The sequence below is a fragment of the Montipora capricornis genome, chromosome 6 (assembly GCF_036669925.1).
Source record: "Montipora capricornis isolate CH-2021 chromosome 6, ASM3666992v2, whole genome shotgun sequence".
NCBI lineage: Eukaryota > Metazoa > Cnidaria > Anthozoa > Scleractinia > Acroporidae > Montipora > Montipora capricornis.
The window spans coordinates 73965245-73987956 of record NC_090888.1 but is presented as its reverse complement, the minus strand read 5'-3'; the positions used below and the strand labels follow the sequence as shown (position 1 = coordinate 73987956).

The window sequence follows — 22712 nt, the reverse complement described above, 5'->3', positions numbered from 1 at the left end:
AACCCTAACCCTAACCCTAACCCTAACTCTTTTAGGGTTAGGGTTAGGGTTAGGGTTAGGGTTAGGGTTAGGGTTAGGGTTAGGGTTAGGGTTAGGGTTAGGGTTAGGGTTAGGGTTAGGGTTAGGGTTAGGGTTAGGGTTAGGGTTAGGGTTAGGGTTAGGGTTAGGGTTAGGGTTAGGGTTAGGGTTAGGGTTAGGGTTACGGTTAGGGTTAGGGTTAGGGTTAGGGTTAGGGTTAGGTTAGGGTTAGGGTTTAGGGTTAGGGTTAGGGTTAGGGTTAGAAGAAGGGTTATTTTAAGGAATCACTAACCCTTTCACTAACCCTTGTGTTTTTCAAGGGTTAGTAAAAGGGTTAGTGAAAGGGTTAGAAGAAGGGTTATTTTAAGGATTCACTAACCCTTTCACTAACCCTTGAAAAACACAAGGGTTAGTAAAAGGATTAGTCAATCCTTAAGATAACCCTTTTTCTAACCCTTCCACTAACCCCTAAATCCCCAACCCCTAGATTGAATTGCAGAACCCTTTTGTTGATAGTTGGGGTTCATTTAGTTAAGAAAACCCTTAAGCAAACCCTTACTATTCTCCTCTTGGCTTTCAAAACAAATCGAAATTTAATCTTATCTGCAGACGTTTTACCCTTTTTCTGCAAGGGTTGTAGCAACTCGAGAAGGGTTGAGTGTTTATTGACTAGGGTTTACAAAAATTATTTAACCCTTACTGTTTTCCTTTTGCCATTCATTACAAATCCAAATTGGCTCATATCCGCAAAGGTTTTACTCTTTTTTTGGCAATGGTTGTGCCTAGTCAATAAACACTCAAGTTTATTGACTAGGATTTACAAAATTGGGGTGAAACTTCAATTCGCAGTTTATAATTGCCATGACAGATATTCCTCATTAACTGTTGGCACAATGAGGTACTGAGTGGTCTAAGTGCAAGGAGATTTTGCACGTGAGCCAATGTCAGAGACTACCATGTAGTGTTGAGCCGAGTCACCCAACACAAAAGACTTCTGAATAATACGAGAGTCATTTTCTACAAAAGTCTGTAAGTGGATGGTTGCCAATGCTTGAAATAATCTCTGCAATTAAGCAATTAATTTTTTTTCACCAGGTTCAGGTGAGGTCATGCACTAGACCTCTTTCATAATAGCGGCCGAAGAAAATATTCTTTTGTCCTAATGCTGATAAGTCTTTCTAGCCTCGCTACGACGAGCAAATTTCAACAGGATATTTCTTTCAAAATGAGGGAAGTAGGTCCAGTTAATATAAATACAAAAGAATGTAAAGGTGGTTGGCATTTATGAAAGTGGTCTATATGAATGCTCGATAGTAGGGAAATTTGGGTGCACTTCAACTGCGGGATATTGCATTATCAGTTGATCACCGTGAGAAATGATTGCAATCACCGCCTAATTATCGCCTAATTATCGTATGTTTTTTTACAGGCGACAATTTGGTGGTGTTTTTCAAACATCGGAATTTGACCTATCTGCGTGGTGTTCTCTTTCTCATTTCTTGCAGGTCTGTTTTCGAATACTCGTGCGAGATGTATGGTATTTTACGCTCAATGCACAATACTCAATCGTACTTGCAAATAGTTTAACTTATGAACTACCAGCAGTCTTGTGAAAACCAGAGTAAGTTTACTCAGTCTCAATTCAGTTACGTGTCTGCTTGCCTCCCTAAATCACCAGGGCGTCTCTGTTACAACCAATCAGAACTGAGACCAGGGTAAGAAAAGCCTTTGCGCCGATTGTCAAGCCGCCCATTCTGCCTAGCCAGGCTCGGATGAGCTCAGCTTGGGAAATGTACCTATCTGGCTATAGTAGTCCTGATGCTATGCTGTGTTGCAATTGCTGAACTGAACTGCCCCTGGCAAATCCTTACCATTTGGTAAGAAGCACTATCTTTTTGCTTTGAATTTATTTTAGTCGAAACACTGATGTATCATAGATATTTTGTTTTCCTTGAAGTTTGACCTTCCTTTTTGCTAAGCTACTTTCGCTACCTCTAAAAAAAAAAAAAAAAAAAAAAAAAAAAAAAAAAATACTTTCGCTACCTCTTGGCACTGTCACTTCAAAGCTACGGCTTTCATTAACGTTAAACTAATTTAGAATATTTTCTCCTTTTCCTCACAGGCAACTGATGTCATCTATTCTGACCGGTGTATCTCAACGATATCACAAGGTAAAAGTTTAAAAATTTGCATGCATGCAACGTTTCCGGTCTCTTGTTTTTTCTTAGAAGTTAGACTACGGTGTAGCATGAAACTTTTGCGGGACTTTTGTTTTGCGGATTAAGTGACGAGTTTTTTAGGTTTGCGATAAAAAATTTTTGCGGCTCGAATTGACTGAAATTTCCGTTGGCAACCAATTTTTGCGGTTTTCTTTTCAAGCAGCAAAACTATTGTCAACTTCTATTAACCCTTTTGGTAAAAAAACCCCTCGAGAATCAATAACGGGTAGAAAAAAATGTGGCATCCTGGAGGCCTTAGAAAATTGTGTCCCTTCGGATAGCCCGTTACATCAAGTTTAATATGACCCTTTGAATGACTGCTTTGATTTCGCTTCTTGTGCCTCAGAGGCTGGAAAATTATTGACTTAATTTTATCGTTTCGCTTTGTTTGTAACACGCTCCGATTGCCTTTTCTCAATACAAATATCAAAATAAACTTTTTTTTTCTTATCCCACCATATGAATGGATTGAAAGTCTGGAACTTGTTTTTGCGGATCAAGTACCATCCGCAAAATCCGCAAAAATTAAACCCCGCAAAGTTTAAGTGCTACACAGTATCCCCTTCACTTTCCATATAAATCCTTCTAAATATTTCTCATAGTTTATCTCGGAAAGAATGCCTCATAATGGTGTAGTTCTATTGACAATAACAATCAAAATACACCGAAGCTATTCTTCGTTACTTGCATCCATGGATGGAGAGGATGAAAATAGATTGAAACTTGAAAAAACCGTTGCCTGTTGTCCGCAGAGCGTCGCAAACAATTAAATACGATTAGCTTTTTTGGAAATAGATATAACTATTAGAGGGTGATGTGAAGTGAGCAATAACTTAGTATGTTTCATATCTTGTCAGTGGGTTGTCAAGAATGTTGTAGGTGTGTGAGCTAAAGTACTAATTTAGATTTTTACCGAGCTTTGATCGAAAAACAGCTTTTTTAGGACGACAGTGCCCCTTTAAGTTAGCGCTCAACGTTTCCGATGTCTTGTTTTTTCTTAGACGTTAGACTACCCCCTTCACTTTCCATATAAATCGTTCTAAATATTTGTAATAGTGTATGTCGTAAAGAATGCGAGATACAAGTGTGAAAGTTGGCATATTTCCACAAGGACTCTAATGTCGCGTGCAACGTTTCCGGTTTCTTGTTTTCTCTTAGCAGTTAGACTATCCCCCCACTTTCCATACAAATCGTTATAAATATTGGTCCTAGTTTACTTTTTCCATGTGGCAACTTTGATTTCATTTAAGTGGCCTTCCTATTTGATTGACTACGAAATTGTCTTTTAACAGTGAAAACTATTTTTGCTTCCTCGGGCACTGTTAGTTAAAAGATATGACTTTCCTTGACAATACACTAATTTAGAAATTTTTGTCCTTTCCCTCATAAGAAACTGATGTCATCGATTGCCCCATGAAATTTACAACGCGTCCATGTAATATATCCGTTCGCAGCTGAAGGAAATCAGATGAAGGAAGTCAGTTGAAAGAAATGTAAGGGCAGTGCGCTGTTCAAAGATGCTGTTGAAGTATATGTAAGAACGTTATCATGACCATACCTTTTAAAACGATTAGCAGGTTATAGTCCAAGAGAATTTTTTTTTTTTAAGGGTTATTTCCACCTTTTTGGTGACAGATTTTTTTAGAGCCAGTAGATGTAAAAGTACTTGTTTGGTTAAGGATGGCTAAGCGCTAGTCGTCTTCAGATGATTTCATTCTTGTGTAATTCATGCTAGATTTCACCAAGGGTGGGAAATATGTCCTCTGTAGCATTCGACGATATGTTTGCCATCAGGCGTGGAAAGGAACGGTTCTTCTGTTTCGTGCAAGCCAGGCAAGAACTTTTCTCCAATGTCAACAATATAATTTTCAGCAACGCCTTACTTCAGTTAGCGGTCGAAGTAGTTCCGTGCACGGGAGAAGAGTTTTTTTTTTTTTCAACAACGTCTGCCAGCTCAATTTTTTCCCTTCCATTTAATTAAAGAACAAGATTTGTTATGCTTAAAGGGGCTGTTCCAAGGAGACCTTTTACCCACCATCGATTCTTCGCCCAGCCAATCCAATTTCTTTTTGCAACCTTCCAAATTGCAAAATAACACCAACCCGATAGAATCCAGTTTCTTGATGTCAGAATTTTCAGTTGGAACCAATTTCGCGGGAGCTGGCCCCAGTGAAAAAGATGATCAAAACAATTCGTGGGGACAAAGTTTACCAGCCCCAAATTTCACTTTCTTGCAATCACAGCCAGGGCCTGATCAAATTAGTGATCCTTCTCTGAGTGACACTGGAAGTAAATCACCTTCTCCGACTAGGCTTGAAAGCAATGTTCCACATCTGACGAACGATTCCCTCGAGAAGGAAACGCGTGCTGCAACAGCAGGCCCAGATTCTCCCCGTGCGGAAGGTCCGGTCCCCTGTAATGACGCTAGCGATGAGAAAGACCCAAAAAAAAAGAAAAGAAAAAGGAGAACAAAAACTCTTTCAGATTCGGAAATGTCCACCCGTCTGTGTTCCGAACTTGCTGAAATACGACAGGTTTACTCGGAGGATCTTAACTGCGATCGGGAGGGAAGTTCTTTGCAACCGGATACCGTTGAAAAAATGATCGAAAGGGTCAAGATTTTTCTGTGGTTCGTGAAGAAAGTAAAAGGCATGGAACCCACCCTGACACAATGTGCAAATCCACCGCTCGTCCAGGATTTTGTGCACTTCATTACGGAAACGCAAGGCAGTAAGCCAGTCACCTGTAGCCGATACTTGTCGTCTGTAATAAACATTGTCAAAGTGCCAGGCGTATGCCCTCGAAGTGACGAGAAGGACGAATCTCTAGAAAAGATCAGGGCCATTCGGAGGCAACTCGAGCGTTTGTCGAAAAAAGGCCGCGTCGAGCAAGCAGCTGTTACCACGAGGCAATCCAAAGTCGTCTACTCGGAATTGCTAGAATTATGCCGAGAATTGAAGTGGGAGGTCACCGAAAAAAAAAGGCTCTGCCAGGGCGCGAAGTTGCATGAACCTGTGTCTGCTCCTTCTCTACTGCACTGCAAACCCTGGGCGTGTCAAAGAATACATTTCGCTCCGGATTTACAAAGATCAAACGGGAGACCAAATGAAAGGCCAGAATTTTATCTGTTTTAAAGAGGACGCCTCAGTCATCCTAATCGAAGATAATTACAAGACCAGACCAACATACGGCCCAAATAGAACCGACTTGAGCTCCATGCCATTCTTGACTTACTATCTGCAATTATATCATGCGAAGCTGCGGTCTCTTTTGCTTAACGGCAAAGAACACGATTACTTTTTCGTCGGTCCGAGAGGCGATAGCTTCTCACATGCAGCATACACCTATTACGTGTCGGCGTTGTTCGAAAATTACTTCTCTCGCAGGCTAACAACAGTGGACCTCCGCAAAGCGGTCGTAAGTCACTTCTTGACCCTACCGGAAAGTGGCGATCAATCCTTGAGAGAATCCTTCGCAACCGTCATGAAGCATTCGGTTAGAACGCAGCAGAGGTATTATGACCAACGGCCGTTAGAGGACAAAAAGGAAAAAGCACTCGATCTCTTAAGCTCAGTGGCATCCAGAACCTTGGGTGAAGATTGTGTTGAAGTCCTGAGTGACGAAGACGAAGCAGGCAACATTGAATATCTGCCAACCCAAGGTGAATTTGTAGCGTTGGTGGCAGCCAATTCGAGTAAAAAAGTGCCTGAAGTGTTTGTGGCCAAAATATTGAGACTCTCACAGGACAAGAAAATGGCCTACCTAGCCGAGTTTTCGGAACCAGAGCCCGGAAAATTTCGACTGGATGCAGGGAAAAGTTTTAGAGAGCAAGTCAGTGCCCTCATCTACCCAATAGACATAGTTTACTTGCATGCAGACGGTGTATACGAACTGAGAACACCCAAAATTGACATCCACAACCAGGTCTATGGGAAAGACTCCAAGAACTGACACTGCATTCCGGTAATCGTTTTGTTTCCTCTCTTCCCGACAGACAAGGCTAGTGTTAACTAGGGATGGCGAATGGTTCTTCAAAAACTCTGGGTCTCGCAAAATTTTAGTCGAATTTCACGGGTCTCGCAGTTTCGTTTTTTGAGGGGTTATGTGCGTCTCGCAGTCTCGTTTTTTATATGAAGGTGTCATACACTTTGAAGTCTCGCTCTCGCAATCTAAAAAGTCAAAATGCCTCGGGCTCGCAAAGAAAAACGCTGGTCTCGCCGTCTCGCAAAGTCTCGCATTTACCATTCGCCACCCCTTTAACTTTGAGACATCGCCATCGCTTTTACGAGGTCGCTACAGAGGACATTTTTCCCACCAGTAGATTTTTCCTGAATAATCGCGTAAAGTTGACGTTTCCCATCAGTGAATGTTAGGGAGCTTAAGCACGCGCGTTTTAATTTGAGACGCGGACGACAACCGGAAGTGAGCCGTTTTCTCTTTTAATTTGTATTCACATAACCACATTTACATTACTAAGTATCTTTTCTGCCACTGTCCTGGCATGCGAAATGTTGTCTTCCGGTTGCCGTCCGCATCTCAAAAACGCGCGTGCTTAAGCTCCCTATTAGCGACAGATTGATCAAAGCCAGAAAGGGAGAAAACGAAAAGGCCCACATTCGCCCAAAAGTCATAGCGCTGTTTTTTTTAAATTTTATTTTCAAATGGTGACTTTTCCAAACGCGTAAGACGCAGTCAGGCCAATCAGCACGTCACATATTTGGATAATTTATATTTCGCGATTAACGGTGCGCAATGCATTCTGGGCGATTTGGGGCCTTTAATTATCTGATTATAGTTACTCTCAGTCAGTAAAACCCGGTGTTGACTCACTGCTTCCCAGCACTAACCCATGAAAGCTAAAGATCCTTTCTCAACTGTCGTAACCGTTTCGTGAACGAAGGGAAGTCAAGGTAGTACTACTGGGCTTTACTGACAGGACTTAGTTGTGGACAAAAGAAATGTTTCCATTTTTACATTCATATCAAGGACGAAGCGTTATTTCCAGCAAGAATTCACCTAGTAGTAAAGTGTGTTACGGTTTTCCTTGGGGCTAAGAAAAAAAAAAGAAAAAGAAAAGGAAAAAAAGGGCAACCCATTTTCACGCGATTAGAGCAATTGCATATAATTGAGTCGTTGTGCTTATCGCGCTGTCTGCAGCTATTGGAGTTAAAGCAATGGCTTTGCTTTTGATTTTGCTTTAGCGATATTTCATTAAAAAGCGCTTTATCGTTGCTTTTCTTTCCGTCTCGTAAATGTATCTAGTTTAGTGTTATTGTTGAGCCTGCATTATGGCCACGTGAATATACGCGTAATGCACATTGACATAGTTTCACCAGTGTGGAATTACTATTAAAAACGTTTCTTGGCTGAAGACTTGTGTTTGTTCACTGTTGAACTAGAAAGCGTAAGCAACGACAACGTTGAAGTAACCGACGCGAAAAAAAATTATTGTGAAAGAGACTAGGCATTGGAAAGCGCGGGGTAGGACTCAATGTTGCGTTGCTTCACAACTTTCCGCGGAGAAATTCACCACGTGATCACTCCCCGGTTGGCAAAGGGAGGTTTTCAGCCCGAGCTCAAACTCAGACATATCTCGATTGTTTTCAGAGTTGGAGCCACCAAAGTGATCTATCAAGCCTTTCAATTCAAATGACTTCATTCTCCACAAAAAGGGGAACAAAAAAAAAAACAAAACAATAAAACAGGGCAATAAATATACTAAACCCTAACCCTAACCCTAGATCTTTAATCTATAAAAAATAATGTGCAGCTAAGAAATATGAGAGATATCATGCAAGATTGAAATCTTAATGAGAGACTCTATGGCTTTTTGGTTTTATTTCACATATGTGCAAGCAAACAAAATGAAAATAATATCATCACAGTTCCAAGTCTTAGGAGAAAGGAAACAGAAAGGAAACTTAATACTTGTGCCCTGTAACTATGGTAACAGGCATTACTGAGCAAGACAATAATCTTCAACTTAATATTGGGAGAAATGATAATTTCAATAATTAGCTTTCTAGTTGTTGTTTTTGTAAGGATAATTCTAATGAATGATGATAGACTTTATTTAAGTGTCAATAGTATTTAGCTTAGAAAAAACTAATTGGGGACACTAATACAATAAAGTTTACCTTAGCTAAAGTTACAATTACTTGCAATTTAATGAATAATCTATAATATAAATAGATAAATAGAAAATGTACAAACTAGGTAGTATTTGAAAAGCTTAAAAGATCTCAAATATATATAAAATGTAAAATTTAAAGCAGCTTAGCAGCATAAATCACAGTTCTTAAAATTGTCTATTAAGTGTGATAAGTCTTAACTCTTGATACTGTTTTTCAAATTCTTAACATTTGGCTTATCTCTATCATTTCCTGGTCTGCTGTTCATACAAGAAATATTACAGTTAAGAAAGAGCAAGAAATGAGTAATGTTATTGTGTTCCTTAAATAGACTTTATTTCACATGGACCCCAATTTTAACAATTTTAATAGTTTCAGAAGATGTACCTCTGCATTCTGCAAGAATAATAAATTATAATATTAATTTATTGAGCAACTGCTGATATGTAGAGTGTGCAGTCAACTGCACATTAGAAGAAACATTGTTACTTCTAAGAGCAAGGGCTTATGTACCATTTGTCTCAAAGCCTTCCTGGCTTGCACCTGGGTTTCCTAGTAAACACAGGAAAAAAGATTGATATTATTAGTATACTTACATCAAACTTTGTTCCAGTCACACAAGCATAAATTATTTAATTATTGGTTGTACTAATCAAATCGCACAGTAAAAAAAAAAATAATAATAGTAATAATAATAATAATACTGGTACATTAATAAGCTCTCATATAGTTTAGAACATTTTCAAGGGTCACATACCAACTGAAAGGGTAAAGGAAAAGTTGGATTTTCACATCCTGGACTAAATGAAATTCTTTAACAATTATTCGCCTCAGGCTCAGTGATTATCGGTGAATATTCACCGAGACGAAGTCGAGGTGAATATTCACCTATAATCACTGAGCCTGAGGCGAATAACTGTTTTAGTATAGATACACAGGTGATTATTTCAAAAAAGAGAAAAAAAAAAAACATTTCAACGCGAAATCATCTTCACTTACAGTGGCAAAACGACTACTGGCAGCCATTTTGTCCGTCGAGGTGATTATCCGCTGATAATCCGAGATAGCGAGCCAATGAGAACGCGCGATTTTGTATAATCATCTGTGTATTTATACTAAAAGTTATTATTAATGTGCATGGAACTATCAATAAACATTATTGGTAAATTTTAAAGGTGGCTCTGAATTTGCTCCAGAGAATGTTTGTTTTCTTTGTGTTCATTTTGCATAGAGTTTTACTGTTAATAGCTTGCTAATCACTCTTCAGAAAGAGCGAATGGGATTACCTGAGTTCGTTTTTGAAATATAAAAGCATTTAATGGCAACCTATTAGGTCACATTAATGAGTGCATCTGGTTTAGCAATTATTGCAGGACCCTAGGCCTTTATAGTATCATTACATAACAGTGTTACAGAGTTCATTCTCATAAATGAGACATTCCCTAACTGGTTTAAGCCACCTTAAGGTTATTGTTAACAAGGCCCTCCCAGGAGGGTCCTTGTTCCATTTAAAAGTTGCTTGCGTTCCCTTGAACCCAAAATGACTTTCCCAGCTTTTTCATCCCTAAAACTGTATTATGTTCCCTTGTTCCCTAAGATATTTTGTCATTCTTTTCCGACTCCCCAGTCCCCCAGTTCAAATAAGCCATGTTCGCTTGGAAACCCCTTGGAAGGGCGATAATGTGCATGAAACTACTGTTGTGAACAAGGCCAGTGATTTCCATTTTTCGATTATCCCGGACTTTTGAGATGTCAGATCGAAATGCTTACTAAACTCAGCTCATGTACACGAAATAGCGCGTTTTATCGAGTGGCAAGGGTCGCTCACTTGGCCGAATCAAACGAACAGCTTAAGGTGGGAAAAGACAGGAAAAAGGGAAGCAAAATTAAGAATAGTTTTCAACAACAGTTTGCTTACCAGGTGCCATATTTGATGGTATTGTATGTTCACAATCGAAGGTTTCAAAAAATCCGCTTACAATAGCTTGTCTCGTACACAGGCCCCTCCCAATTGAGTTCCAGCAGTGGGCCAGTGGGTCAGCCAGTAGTCATTGTTTCTCGGGGAGGGGATGTTCGGGGTTCCTTTTTGACTCGTTGCAAGGTCTTGCTCGTAGCATCGGAGCGAGATTTTTGTGCAAAAAATCAGAATCTCTGTTTTTCGCCACAAAAATCTCGGTTTCATGCGCCGTCCACGACCTTGCAACAAGCCAAAAAGGAGCCCAGACATCCCCTCCCCGAGAAACAAAGAGTCATGGCTGACCATGTGGTGTTATCAAGAGACTTTCGAGGGAAAACTCGATTCAGCTGTGGGTCGATGCAGGTATTTTCATACCAAGGGCATTTTTGTCGCTCTTAAGTTAAGCTTAATTAGGCTGATAAGGGAAAATGCCATTTCTTTTACGGAATTTTATGCGAAATCGATTCGAGTCTATTTTGCTGGATTCGTTCATAAGCTCTGGGGGTTCCAGAATTTAGTGAGCTATCCAAGTTTTCCTTTTGTTTTTTAATTTCATTTTAGGGGGAGTGAATAAGGGTCTTTTCCGCCTTTTAGCGACTCTAGCTTGCTTGTTTTATTTCATCTTCTCCGGTTTTGATTTTTTTCCCGCAAAACCGGCGCACTTTCCTAATGTTCACCCAGCTGACGAGCACTGAGGTCAAGGGTTACGAGGCAAGAAGTGCTCTGTTGATGCTGACCAGGCAAATTCAACCTCAGGCTAGTTAAGGCGTGATTGAGCCATTATAAAATACCCCTGCAGAGAATTTAGAAACACGTATTCTTAATGAGTTAAACAAAGTTTATTGTTCAATAGATTGATCAAGTATTCATATGACTGTGTTTAGGGAAGCTTGTCAGGCCCATGGATATCATTTACCCTGTGACATCAAAAAATGAGTTATCTCAAACGGAGGGTAAGTATTATGGAAAAGCTTTGCCAAAACATCATGTTCTGATGTGTTTGGTTACATTTGTAATTTATCTGAAATGAAATAAAGCTTTTTCTGAAGTCACATGACCAATTTCCCTTACTTACGTGAAAAGTAATAATTCATAAATAGTGTCGTCCAACTAGTGGACTAATGAAGATGCTGCATTTTGATTGGCTACGCTACTAGAGGACTATTAGAAATAATTCTCGAGTAGCATTGGCAACTTTATTATTATCTTTTCTGTCTGACTAGTTGCGTGATACTAAATCAATTAGACCCTTCGCCCTCAAGGGCTACGGGTGTAATTGTTAAATACTATGCAAATAGTAACAAATCATTGTTATAATAATAACATACACACATAATAATGCCCTCTACACAGAGTTGAACCTTTAGTTTCTTTGTTAATAAACCCGAAAATCTCGATTTTACAAATTGTTAGAGGCCAGCGCATTGCTTTAAATGCAAAGTTATGACCATTCAACTGGTCTGTGGCATGGCTAGAGGCAAATTTCAGTAACTCCTGCCCTCTACACAGAGTTGAACCTTTAGTTTGTTTGTTAATAAACCCGAAAATTTCGATGTTACAACATGTTAGAGGCCAGCGCAGTGCTTTATGATTCATGTCGTTATTTCCTTTTTTCTTTCAGGAAACTCAAGTAAAAACAGACCATATAGAAACTCTCCAAGTACTTATTAAGTCCCAACTAGACTTAAATGGAGAGTCTAGCTATTGCTTCCTCGGCATTTTGCGGTGTTGGACAGCATGACCGCAAGGCCTCTTTGACGGGTTCCAGCTGCTGATTGGAGAAGATCGTCCTCCAACAAGAGAGGTCGTGCAAGTGGCACACTAAGAGTTCTTCATTTGCTGCGATTTTTCGCGATTTCATCCAAGCTTCTCCATTTCCTTTAGCAAACTTGCAGTTGACGCGAACATCTGTAAGCTTCCCGAACTTGGATCTTAACAAGGCCAGTTGAAAGGAACCATCATTACAAATTCGACCCAAACCTGTCTCAAACTCGTTTTCTGCTCCATCAGCATCCACCAATCGGCCTTCTCCTTGGATAGTGATTAGATAGTCCCCATGGCTATGCTCACTGGCATAACGAACGGATGCTGTAGACGCGTAGGCGCAGATGAAAGTGTCTGCTTCAACTGGCTTCACCGTAAACAAGTCACCCTTAAACAGTTTCTGTAAAAATAAAAGAAAAAAAACAACAAGTAATAAGAGAACAGCCACTCCATAAACGTTGTAGCATTACGTCTTTCTTTATTGTTTGTGAAGACTAGCAATACGGCTAGTGCTTGAATGAAATGATCATGAACAAGCGAGATACTGAACTAAAACTCGAATAATAGGACTGTTTCAAAGGAACGCCACCGTACGACGAAAATACCCTCATACAAATTCATTTGCCTTTGCCATTCTCGTTAATTCAATCACAGGGCGGGCGTGTGATGGCAAACTTGGCAATGAACTTAAACCTCCTTCATCACGTAAAAGTTTAAGTATTAGTCGCTTGGGAATATGAACGTATTCATCCGAAACATCTCTAGCTGCCATTTTGAAAAAAACGACAGTTCAATCTCTCAGAAAAGACCTCGTGCCACGCTTTCTTCGGGGGTTGGAACGCTAAGAAAAGCAGTACCAATACTAATTTGTTCGCCATTCTGCAAACAGCGCACCTAATCTAGGCTGTAGAATAGTTAACAATTATTAACCGAAGTGTAGAAAAGTTTTAATCGTAAGGTTGCGAATAATGTCCTAGGATGAAGCCTGGATAGTGACTGAAGACATTTACAAAATATGATGAAAGATGCGAGAAAATGATAGATAAAATGAACAAGTCAACGGTATCAAATCTAGTCGCTACAAAGCAGAATGGAGAGAAAATGATAAAATGTAAAAGACCGACAGGGCAGGCCTTCGTGTCAGGTGCTACAAGAGACCCAAGGGTATCATTCGTTGCGCAATCAAATTCTGCAACCTTTTTTTGCGATTAGGGGGCCCCAGGGTAAAACCGGAGGGAGTTATGGCAAAAAAACCACTTTTCTTTACTTAGGCAGGGCGTTCCCGTGGGGGGTGCTACAAAGAATTAAATGAAGCATCCTGTGATACCAATGTTTTCTTTGTAGCACCTCAGGGGAAGACCCTGCCCAAGTGAGAAAAAGTGTTCTTTTTAGGATAACTCTTCCCGGTTTTACACTGCTCCCCCCTAACTCCAAAAAGGTGTTGCAGAATTTGATTGCGCATCGAATGATAGTTTTGGTTTTCTTGTAGCACCTCAGGGGAAGGCCATGCATACGTGAAAACAAGTTGTTTTTTTCCAGTTTTAAGCTGGAGCCGCCTAACCCCCAGAAGTTGTTGCAGAATTTGATTGCATGATACCATTGGTTTCTGCAACAACTTCTGGGAGTTACGAGGGCCACAGTCAAAACCGGGGGGAGATATTGCTCCCTTATGCACAGCCTTCCCCTGAGGTGCTAGAGAGTAACTAATGGTATCATTGGAAAGCCCGTCCAATGGCTAGGGTTAGCCAGTGACTTTTAAGTTTAGAATAGCTAAGTCAGTCTAAAAACCACGGGATGCGCCATTGCATGCTGACTCGTTCTAACCTGCTTTCAGGGGGCGCATCTCTCCGGGGAGGGAGATATGGCCAAAAAACATGTTTTTCTCACTTATGCAGAGCCTTTCCTGAGCATGCTAGAGAAAAACTAATGGTATCACAGAAAGCACAATCCAAAATTTTGCAACAACTTCAGCGGGTTAGGGGGTCCCAGCTTAAAACCGAGGGTAGATATCCTCCAAAAACCTGTTTTTCTTACATATGCAGTGCTTTTCCTGGGTAGGGGCGTCCAGATTCTGCTCCGAAAAAGGTAAAAAGTTGCTCAAAAGTTGCTCAAATTGAAAAAGTGGCTCAAACTTCCTGAGCAATGCAACCCACTGTTGAAGAGTGTCCTGATGTGCTGCCCACCACACAAGTTTCACCTCTTGACTATCATACATAACGTCATCAGCGGCGGCGAGATAAAGTGGCAGCTCTTTTGCCAAGTTAGCTATGGTGGCATCATTCACAAATGGAAAGTTTTTTAACTCTTCTAGGGAACGAGCATCTGGTCTCAGTGCGGAAACTTGGACAGGGCAACAGAGACGTGCTGCCTTGAAAGCACGGACACACAGTCCGCTGCCCCAACCTCGTTCCCAGAAGTTGCTCTCTGACGAAAAAATTGCTCAAAATCCTAAAAGTTGCTGAAAAGTTGTAGAGCAGAATGTGGATAGGCCTATCCCTGGGCGTGCTAGAGACTAACCAATGGTATCAGCAGATGTGCAATCCAATCTGCAACAACTTCAGGGGGTTAGGTTGTGCCACCTCAAAACCGGGGGGAGTTATGGCCAAAAAATCTGTTTTTCTCACATATGCAGGGTCTTCCCTGGGCGTGCTAGAGGAAAACCAATGATATCAGCAGACGCGCAATCAAATTCTGCAACAATTTCTTGGGATTAGGGGGTCCCAGCTCAAAACCGGGGGGAGATATCCTCAAAAAACCTGCATTTGCCACTTAAGCAGGGCCTTCCCCTCAGGTGCTACAGAGTAACAAATGGTATCATAGGATGCGCTATCCAATCCCGCAACACCTTTTCGGGGTTAGGAGGGCCACACGCAAAACCGGCGGGAGTTATGCTCAAAAAACCACTTTTTCTCACTAATGCAGAGCCTTTCCCTGAGGTGCTAGGGAATGGTATCACAGGATGCGCAATCAAATTTTGCAACCACTTCTTTGGGTTAGGGGGACGCAGTAAAAAAAACCGGGGGAGTTATTGCCAACAAACTACTTTTTCTCACTTATGCAGAGCCTTCCCCTAAGGTGCTACAAAGAAACCATTGGTATCATGAGATGCGCAATCCAATTCTGCAACAACTTCTGGGGGTTAGGAGAGCCACACTCAAAACCGGGGGTATTTTCCTCCAAAGAACCACTTTTTCTCACTTATCCAGAGCGTCCTTCCAGGTGACTTGGGGGCGAACCCGCACAGGGCCCGGACAGCGCTTCTCTCAACTACAACTCGCCACAGCCCTCTTGTTGGGAGGTGGTCGATTTTCAATTTGAGCCATTTCCCGCTTCACTCGCCATTACTGAGGGGAATCCTAGTTAGTTTCTTTCCTCCGCTTATTAATATACTTAAATTCAGCCGGTAGTCTTGCCTGATCTGAGGTCGTACAAGTTTACGTGTTCCTCTCTGTTTGCCGGTGGGCGATGAACGAGTTGAGGTCGTCCACCGGCAATCTACATTTCAAGGGACACAGCCTCTTCCTGTTAAGGAGGATGGGCTCTGACACCTCAACACCGTCTTTCCTCGCAAAGAAGAAAGACCCTCAGACAGATATGCTTGCGGGACCGGGGCCCGAGAGTGCCATTTGCGTTCAAAGATTCAATGATTCACTGTCTTCTGCAATTCACACTACTTATCGCAGTTGGCTGCGTTCTTCATCGATGCGTGAGCCAAGAGATCCACCGTTCTGAGTTCTTTTTCACATTTTTTCGTATCTTTGGTCATTCTTACTATTGACAAACTGGAGAGAAAGCAAAGACATGCGAACATGGGGGGCTGACTGCTGGATTTTAACGAATTGTCTTCAAATTTCTTTCGGTGACACATTGGACCATTGGCTACATTTTCCTTAACTAAAAGTTGGGTTTGCTTTTTCAGCAGTTAAGATATGACTCTTACCCTATACTCATGTTTTAGAGGCGTTTCTGACATGCACAAAAGCTACCAAACCCAACTTAAACCTTCATAACGTCTTAACGTCTTAAGGTCTGGCGTTCAAACTTGCTACACATGTTCAGCGGACAATGTGCTGTACGTTGGTTATGATGTCATGAGAGTAAATGTGCTGAGTCAGCATTAGTTCTAGCCCTTAGTCTTGGCTTTCAGGAATGCGATGTAATTTTGCAACGTGCTATAGTCAAATGACTGCCATTGGAAAAGGATCTAACTTGCCAAGCTGTTGATGCACAGATTACTCAGGAGAGTTAGAGCTATCCTGTAATTAAGTTAAATATGACAGTGTTACAATATTACTCGCAATGCAACACATTGCTGAAAGGTATCTATTTTCTTTCCTGTGTAGAACTCAGTTCCCTCTTTGCAACTGACGTGAAGCAATTGTCCACGTGACTAAGGCGCAGCAGCGAGAGCACGCATGCAATGTATTATCCAAACGATTTTAAATTGGATTCACTTCAATATTTCTTCTCATAGCATAAAGATATCCTGTTCTTGTCTGCGTTGTTTTCTCTCCTTATTTTTCCGGAGATCGAAGCTAAGAATAGCGTCGATTCCCTCCTAAGTCGTGCAAATTAAAGCAGTTCCGATGATCATGACTCCGAGGGTGAAGATCAACCCGATTCACGGATCAGCGCACATGCAAGAGGCCGCGTTCAATCGGCTTCATCTGATCTTGACGAGGATGTTACTGACGATGACCAACAGCAAGAACAAATTAGCCACCAAGTCGCATTTCCCGAAAGAAGGCGAACAGCGTATTCCTTGCTGTTCGATCAGTTGCCTACACACATGGATACTTTTCTTGGGGCCGTTAAATCGTACTTCACACAACCGGTCAGCATCTCGCGACAGAGACCTCCTGTGTCACAGGGAATTTTCAAGAAAGTTCAAGAAAGGTTGCTTTCAAAGTATTCCGCTCAATGTTCGCTTTAATTAGTTTTCTTAAGCCTTTTTTTGACTTCATCTTAACGTTACAAGTACTTTTTATGCCATTCAATGACAATCAAAGGTGTGACATTTTTCTGAAACCCAAGTGATTTCCAATTCAAATCTTTTGTCTTCAAGTTTTCTCGGCTTCCTAAGAAAATCCTCGCCACCGGATTGTCCACTTACACAATACTGCTTTCTGAGATAGTCACTGATCGAATCTTATGTTGACTTTCTTAAGTTAAGAGGTGGAATTTTTTTCTAACCGCGCGCTAAAACGTAAAGTACTTCCAAAAAAGGAGTCTGATAGGGCGCCGCCTCCTCATTTCCAGGCCGTCCATGACCTGCCCTTATTCGTGTGGTCCGCCATGTTTTATTTTGGAGGTTGCGAATTTAATTTTCTCTTACATTGGCTGCAATCTCCTGGTGTAAAACGTTCTGGATAGCAATATAACTGACAGAGGGACCAATAGGCAATGGGCAAATTTATTTTCAAGCGCAGTGACTTATTTCTGGTACAAGTTAAGGCAATATTGAAGGATTGTTCTTGTAATAAGTCATTTGGGTCACTGTATGTCTCTTGATCTTTATTAATTGAGAATTCTTGACTCGAAACGGCTCTCATTGGTAATTTCCAGTTGTCGGACATGGCAGAAAGTTAATCTGTGATAGGGAAATGTGCTCATCTCTGTGTTGTTTAAAAAAATGAATGTGACCTTCACTGAAAGCGGTTGGCTTTGAATTTAATCAGCCCAAATTCAAATTTCTGCAAGCTTCATCTCAATGTGAATGCAAAGAGAATTGCTTGAAAGACAAATTAAGATCAACATAGACATTCTTTAATCTCCATTATCTTACATTTTGTATTAAAACCTTATTTAACTATTTCAGAGCAACATTTAATTGGGGCATACCTTCAATGTGTTTAGTAATGTTCAGCAATTCTTTTGACTAGATTCTCTCTGAATTGACACCTTGCATGTGACTTTGAAGTGTTTTCAATCACTCAATCATTGATTTGTTCTTGAAGGCAATGCTTTTAGCTAGGATTGAGAGATTAATGATTGGCTTTGTAATTCTTTCACCAAAACGTTTTTGTAGGAGATACGTGACACTTTAAGAAGAACTACATAAGTAGAGTGATATAAAATAAATATCAAAGTGTCAGTATTTAAAAAAAAGGTTTTCTTCACACTGAAGAAGTTAAAAAACTACTGACACGTTTTGATATTTAATTAATATCACTCTACTAGCGTAATTATCTCTTCTCCCTGTTTGTAGGGTGAACGCAAACTGTTCTCGGCGACCTGCGCCAATCACGTGGCAGCTCTGCTGCACCCCATAAAATTCGTTCACCGAGAGTACTGCCCGGAATTCAAAGATGTGGTCATCGTCCAGCAATTGCGTGCCCAAGTGATTATCTTGCAAAAGGAAGGAGACCTTGAATGGCCATCAATGCTCGAGGATTTGGAAGCGCTTAATCGCTGGATCACCTGGTGAGTCATTTATTAAAGCATGTTTTTGGAGGGTCGCTCCAAGTATTTCATGGAAAAATTCATTATTATTAATTCTATCCTGTCCCGAACAACCTGGAATGCTTAGTAGACTTGAGAAGCTGCAATGTGATCTACAAAGAGTATTATTTTAATGGTTTTAACAATAACTGTTACTTCTGGTAATTGAAATGCTACCTTAGCAAACCGAAACATCATTGACTCGTCGGCAAACAACATTATTGGTCACTTACAATCAAAGTATCACAGGAACTTATAGGGTAATTAAATAACATCAGCCAATTATTCTTTAAAGACACTCTTATTTAAAGAGTCTAAGCTTACTGAGAAACTACGCATTGTATTCAGTAATGAATTTACAACAGTAATAATAATGATTCGCTCTGATCTGGAAGAGAAAATTCTCTCACCCCTCATTAGACAATTAGACAACTTCTTTGTCATAGTCTAGTCTCCTTTCCTTTGGCAGCTCATGGAATGATCTGCCTTTCTATGATATTTTACTGTTTTATTATGCTGGGAAATACTAGCTGTATAACTAAGTACTGAACAATTGCAGTTGAAATGAAGTTTGCAGTACTGTATTGTCAATAAGTAGAATTTTTTTCTCGCTAGGGAGGAGGTCGTGGAGGCAGTCAAATCCCAGCGAAGTCACAAGACAAGCCAGAGAAATTTGTTCTTTGTGAACGGCGACCATGTCCGTCTGCAGTTGAACAATTGTAACACAAAAAAGTTTCGCGGCAGGGACGAGATGGAACTGTAAGTAAATAAATGTGTACGTACATTATTGTGACTCACCAGACAGGGCATTCTCAGTCTCTATATAACTGGCACCTGAAATAATTGCCACAGAAATATGAATATCAGGATATAGTCGAGGATTATTTACAATAATTGTTGCAAGAAATGAAGAAATGCTACTTATTTGATATGTTCCAGGTTAAAATAAATAAGCCTAAAACTCTTTCATGGCTTTCAAACTACTCCCGGGCTATTCCATCATTCATGCCTTTAAAAGCTGAAACCAAATCGTGAGAAAAAATTATCTCTGAAACATTGGACCCTCGAAATGATCAAACTTTCTCGGTCCTAGCACAATTCTGGCTGCAAATTTCTGTACCAACTGCAGTTTGTGTATATTACAGTTGTTTGTATTACCCCACGCTGAGGAGCAATAAGGCCATTTAGGAAAAAGTTATTGATAATTAGTGAAAGGGTTTTTTTATCAAAAAGATGCTTAATCCTATTTATCTGAACTAATCATATTGGCTCACACAGCCAAAAGCTGTTTCACTTACATGCACATAGTGATTTCAGAGGCCGCCATCAATCGATGTAACTGGCAAAATAAATTTACCTAGAACGTGTTCCAAAGTAAAATGTGTTTTTCCAAAATAGGCATTTTTCTTTAAAAACGCGGGTAATCGGTCGAAGTGTTAACTGGAGTCAGATTAAAACTACATATCTTTACTTAAAATTATTTGTTTTAGTTAGAAAAACCTTTATTTTAACAATTCATTTCAGAAGTTAGTGTTATTTAAGTAAAATTAAACATCGGAGAATGCATCAAATCTGGGTGCTGATACAAGCTTGGGCTTAGGCAAGCCATACATCGATGTGTTCGCTTAGTATGTTTACTACGCAAAAAATCTGCGTGCTAGCTATCTGTTGAGTTGGTGCATTGACAAAGCATGTAACTCACTATGCAAAAATTTTGTGTAGTGAGTTCTGTCTACGTATACCACGCAAAAATTCTGCACGGCGACTATCACGCTAGGAGAACATTGTTTTTGGCTACTAAGTAACCCGATATTTTTAAAAGCAAGGAAGACTGCAGGTGTGTTGTATCCTTTGCCCAGCGAACAAGTATAGCTGTCCTTCCCTTCTCCAGAGCAGGCAAAATGAATTTTCTGTGAAGAAAAAATACACTTGTCTCAATTTCTTACCTTGAAATCACTTCACAGAAAAGTTCACATTGTAGCTTGGCGATGACAGGAATTCTAGTGCTAACCAAAGCGCTTTTCAGGTGAATGCTAGTAACTTAAGGCTAACCCGAGTGCTTTTTAGGCCTAATCCATAACTTGAAAAAGTTTTGACTGCCGGTCATTTAGTGTTTTTAACAACTTGACCGTTACCGGCCGTATAGCCACTGTGACATCGAATATCGAATTTTAATATAGGAGATAGGTAGTCAGCATATCAATATCTCACTCCTCACGTTCTCCCAAATTTTACCTTTTCCCGATAGGCAAGAAACTACTCCATCTGGGAAGTAATGGGTTGGATTGGAAAGAACGTGTCACTTGTTCTCCCCATTGCTACATGTGAATTCTTTTTTATCCGTCTGGATTTCTCTAATTGATCCAGGATGGTCTGGATTGCATTTGCCAGTTATGTCTGCGCATAATTTATAGTCCTTAAGAAGTCCTTAAATCTCGTAGTCTTGATCGTCAAACCAGCATTCTTTTTTCTTTCTCTTTTCAACACGTCCTTCAGATCATCCCAGGATTTTTCACAGCCAAGGAGCTTCTCTTCCAGGAAAAGTTCTAGCTTCTCTTTCTTTTCAGTATTTAGTGAGATGTCTGGACTTGATGGTGGTTTGTCTTTCTTCTCTTCTTGACCACGAAACGGCATTTGGCGGTTAGACGTTTGTGATCTGTAAGGCAATCTGCTATGGGGTTAATCTTAGTCACATTAATGAACTGTCTGACCTTTCTGTCAGCTAGTACATGATCAATGTGGTGCCAGTGTCCTGAGCGCTGGTGTTGCCAGGTCTCCTTGAGATAAGCTTTCAACTGGAACATGGTTCCTATGATTGAAAGATGGAGGCGAGTGCAGAATTACAGTAGCATTAGACTGTTTGAATTCATTTTGCCAGTTCCGTGCTTTCCAATGACTGATGGCCACAACTGCCAATCCCTCCCAACACGAGCATTAAAGTCGCCTAGGACAATTATGCAGTCACCTTTTGCTTTATCAATACAATCACTGAGCTTCTCGTAGAAACTCTCCTTCTCAACTGTTGTACGTTGCATAGTAAACACTGATCAGAGTCAGGTAATTGTTGTACTTGAGTGGAATACCAACTGTCATTAACCTGTTTTTATGGGTACAGGAGTAATATGATTAAGGTTGTTGGAGATGGCTAAGCCAACGCCAGCATATCTATCTGCATCACCACTCCAAAAAATGGTATGACTCTTGATTCGCACCTCGCGCGTTAACTTATTTCGCTTACTGGTTTAATGCATGCAACTATTCTTGCAATTTATTTATCGCAGCAAGTTTGCGTGAGTTGAAAGGTGACAATTAATTAGAAATTCAGAAATATATAAATCGACAGTGTACTGCAAACGGGCAAATTGCTTTTTCACTTTCCTCCGATCAAAAACGTTAAAGACAGTCAACAGAAGAAATAAACCATAAGATCGTGTAGATTAGAAGACACAAATTGTAAGTATATATTCACGAAATCAGTTCCATTCCTTTTTAGCCTATCTTCGGCATTCCAAAACATTAATCTACTTGTGTAATATTTTTCTTTCAGTCGACTAGTTCAACGACTTATCGAGCAGCTAGTACGGATAAAAGTCTAAATTTCTACAGGGTCTTGGCGTGATCCTGCCATAAAATAGTGCCTCGAACGTAGGTGCAAATCAGTCGAAATTTGTCCAGAGGATCCCGCCAAATCAATGCTGTATATCATCCACGCCGAAGATACCGAATCTCCGAACTTTGCATCGAGCCTACAAAGTAAGATGCCGCCTAAAGTAGACGCAAAGACCCTCGCAGGGAAAATGGAAAACGCGGTAACAATCTTTTACGAATTAATAGAAGAATTTGAGATAATCTTTTCAGTGAGACCAGAGTTAAAAACCTTAGAGGCAGCGTTCAATCAAGTGGAGACAAGATACAGGTTCATCAAGAAGCAACAAGAAACCATTTTAGACAGATTGGTTGATGAAGGTATTACCGCAGAGGAGGAACCATTTTTGACAACAAAGGAACTTGGAGACAAAGTAAAAGCTGATTTCCTTCAGATTGCCTTAAAATTTGCTGCCTACCAAAAGGAACTCGATTCCACGGATACGTCTTCAAAAGACTCTGAAACCTTGAAGACCTTGACAGCTTCAATGTCATCCTTGACATCAGCAGTGACGAAAATGGCTGACACCTTAGGGT

General features: G+C 40.5%; 1 long non-coding RNA gene and 1 other non-coding gene across 2 annotated transcripts; one reads left to right on the top strand and one right to left on the bottom strand.

Annotated features, from left to right (window-relative positions):
* The first annotated feature begins 1378 nt into the window (after window positions 1-1378).
* LOC138050861 (uncharacterized) lies at window positions 1379-3712 on the top strand. The gene is made up of 4 exons (XR_011132711.1): window positions 1379-1523; window positions 1697-1895; window positions 2141-2189; window positions 3628-3712. It is a non-coding gene; the product is annotated as an uncharacterized lncRNA (long non-coding RNA).
* Window positions 3713-15667: 11955 nt separating this feature from the next.
* Window positions 15668-15824, bottom strand: LOC138054707 (5.8S ribosomal RNA). The gene has a single exon (XR_011133361.1). It is a non-coding gene; the product is annotated as a 5.8S ribosomal RNA (ribosomal RNA).
* Between the last annotated feature and the right edge of the window lie 6888 nt (window positions 15825-22712).